We start from the raw sequence: 3,747 nt of genomic DNA, 5'->3' as shown, positions 1-3,747 counted from the left end.
AGTTTATTTCTGTTTAGAAACAGTTAAGTACACCTGGAAAAATATTTGCTTTGTCCTATCTTCTTCTAGGGCTTCTTCATGAGGGCAAAAACTTGAGAGGATATAAGTTTTACTGAAAAGAAACACTGAACCTTCTTTTGTTTTACTACTTTAGCGATGCTTACATTCTTCTATTAAAAAAAAAAAAATCCTGGAGTTGTCTCGTTGGCCTTTGGGTCATTAAGAAACGATAACAGAGCTCCGCTCTATTTCCAGCCCTGGAGAAAGAACTTCATACCCTCAGCCCATGAAGGCTAAACTAGGGGCTAGAAGATCGCCTGCCAAGGGAATGGAGATGGATCTGGCTTAAAATCAAGGTTCTGTGGTTTGCCTATCAGAAATTCCACTGCTACAAGGCAAAATTGCATGAAAATAACCAGCTTATAGCCAGCATGAACAATGCCGTGATCACACATCCTTTCACACGGATCCAAAGCACAGAATGGCTAAAAAGTTGATCAAAATCCGAGACCGCAGGTAAAAATTGTGAGACCTATGACAAAAGGAGAAAATATGCTCGCTTTAACTTTCAAAAGTGCCCAAATCACAATACTGAGCTCCCAGACACAGGTGTTTGGAGTTTTATGTAAGCAAAAATAAAGCAATTGAAGCTTTAGGAAGAGTTCTCAACTTTCCTAATACAGTATATGCAATTAACTTAAGCTTTCCCTATTGATACTGGAAAGAAATTCTATTACAATCATGTGTATGCCAGTTCCTAGCATATTTCTGCATCCAGATTCATTAGCTTCCTTCATGGAGCCCATCATTTTTCCAATGGCTTTTTCCTTTCTTTAAACCCTAACCCTGAAATTCTATAACCAGTTATATCACGTGGCTTCCCTGAGGCACAAAGGTACCAAACTCTATAATTAACTATTGAGGAATGATAAATATGCTATTTATATTAAAAGATTTTAATTCTTTTGGGCCACAGGTGGGGGGAGGGAACCCCAGAAAGTTTAATATTTACTCTGCCATGTGAACTATAGCCCTTTTTGCAAAAAGCGAAATCAAATAAGGGAAATACTGAGTTGCAGCATGCATGACCCGACAGCACCGATTATTAATTTAAAAAAATTCCGGACTAGAAAAATATTCAGAATTGTATCCCATCCACCCTTTTTTCTTTTAAAATAGTAAACTGACAATGGAAAAAGTTAACTACAGGAATACATCACTGGGTGTTTTTTTTTTTTTTAACTTCTGGTGACCTAGTCACCAAAGGCATTTTGGTCAGGCCAAGATCACAATAATCGATCGGCAGTTTCCTATGTGGACACCTGGGAGAGTGGGACTCACCCTTTAACGTGGCAAGCAAGATGAAAACAGAGGTAACCTTGGAGAAGTTACTTTTTCTAAATTGCATTTCTCAGTCGAGCTGGAGCTCTTTATTCTCACAAACTGAACTGCTCTCCACCTGGGAGGAAACTCCTTGGGTCAAATTCTAAGTGACTCTTATTAGAGGCGGCCAAGAGGAGCCTGGTATCTTTTTTGCAGTCTTGCTCCTCTCTGCTCTTCCTTCCCCAGAGGGCAAGGGGACCTCACTTGGAGGTCACAGGAGACGCAATGTGGACGGGGGGCAGTGTACTGTTACTCCCCTTCAAAGAGCTACTCCAAGTTCAGCTTTTACTTTGTTATCTCCATTTACAACAACAAACATTTCAAGTTGGAAAGTTATTTGGGGCCATGTGTTTGTTGCACACCAACCTGCTAGACCCTGAACTATAACAGTCCTTGAAATGGGAGATTATAGCAGATTGTAACTTTCCAGAAATGTTTCTGATGGGGAAAATCCAGCCCTGCTTAGAGGCAAGGCTGTTTACCATACAAGATGCTTTTAGGGTATCGAGACTCCTCCAGTCACCTTCTAGCCATACAGCAAGCAAAGGGACTGTTGCCGCTTCTGTCATTTTGTGGAGCCCAAAGGAGCACAAACTGAAAAGACACGCTAAGCGAAAGCTAATTCTTGGGGACAGAGACTACCTAAAAAGGCATTTGATACATTACAACTTACTCTCCCTGCAGACAAAAAGAAAATGAAATTACCTACAGAATAGAGTAAGCTATCCAGAAGAGGACTGTTGCTGGATTTTTCACATCACTTAAAAATTACCAAAACAAAAAAATCTCCTCAATGATAATCTCCTCTGAAAAGTAAAGCTTTTTTTTTTTTTTTTTTTTTTTAAACTGAGCGGAACTTTTTAGACATTAGGTCAAATAAGTAGCAGCAATCAAGGGTAATCTAATCACTTTCAGAAAGAAAGACCTTTACCATGGGTTAGAACAACTGAAAACAGGGCAACATATTTCCCAGGGGGCAGAGCATGGAAAGATATTCAAGTATGAACACAATATGTGAAAATACTATAAATTCTGTACTCTTAAAAGGTTAAAATGTAGAATGGATGTTAGTTTAAATAAATACTTGCTGCATGTGGCAGGGCTCTGCTTCAAGTCTATGAGCTGTGCTACGCCTGTCTCCTGGCCTAGAAATCTTTACATTCTGGCAGTAGGGACACTATCTGTACCGAGGACGGAGAACGAGCATCCCAGAATCACTCAAAATGAACAGAACTAACAGAAGGATGGTGGCGCTCATATGAAATTCTGATTTAATTATTCCTCAGTAAACACTCATTTGCTCTCTTGAAATCAGGAATTTCAAATTATCTCTGCAGATGTAGCACGTGGTGTTGTGTATATCTAATGATCCCATTTAAATTTAGTTTGATTTGCAAACATTTTCTAGACTTACAGGGCTCCGTACGCTGCAGGAGAAGGTGACAGATGGCAGGGAGCGAGCAAACCAAAACGCCTGCATCCTTGTGAGCTGTTGCTTCGAGGCTCCCAGAAATTTGGCCGCCTTAAGGGACAAACACTTAGGAAACCCCAACAAGTGGTTTCTTAAAAGGTAAAACCTTATTTTTAATCCTAAATCCTAAACAATCCAGTAAGCAAAGAAACTTGATGGTATAGTAACCTAGGCCATACTGACTGCTGCAATAATAATCCCCCTTGATTATGGAATTTTTAAGAGTTGCTGCATTTTAATTAACCAAACTGTTCTGGCCATGCACGAGGCGTTATCAAAGACAAAACCAAAGGCGGAATAAAAAATTACGGAAATTTCTTTGAAATGCCAAGTTCTCAGATGACTGTGTGGATAAAGCCACTGAATTCCACCAAAGTAAAAACAAAACATGGCAGCAGAGGGATGTTCTCTTCCCCCCAAAAAAGAGAAAAATCCGAAAACCCCAGCTTTCAGAACAAGGCCTCTGCGCCTAAGGCCTCCTGTCGTCGCCACCCCGTTGTACCCAGCGGTGGAGTCGGCGCCGCTCAGCTCCCAGCCTCGGTCAAGGCTCCCAGTCCCCACTCAGGCCACGCAGCACGCAAGGGCCTACGAGGAGAGCCAATGCCTTTTGAATGAATTTCGTCTGCATTTGTAAAATAGGATTTCAAGTCTCATCCAAGTTTACAAAGGAAAACCTCGTTTAAAAACCCAAGGTTAAAATAAAAGCATGGCCTTTTTAATCCAATTAGTACAAAGATAGGATGTTTGCATCAAGCATACTTCGATGACAATGCCGCGGTTCAGAGCATGCACCACGCCACTGCGGTCTTAAATTCCGGGCATGTCTCAGCGCCGTGACACCCCTCCCCCTTCGTGCCCTCCCCCCCCCCCCCCCCCCCCCCCCCCCCCCCCCC

The sequence above is a fragment of the Mustela nigripes genome, chromosome 13 (genome assembly GCF_022355385.1).
Source record: "Mustela nigripes isolate SB6536 chromosome 13, MUSNIG.SB6536, whole genome shotgun sequence".
Classification (NCBI taxonomy): Eukaryota; Metazoa; Chordata; class Mammalia; order Carnivora; family Mustelidae; genus Mustela; species Mustela nigripes.
Note: the sequence above shows the minus strand (reverse complement) of the source record.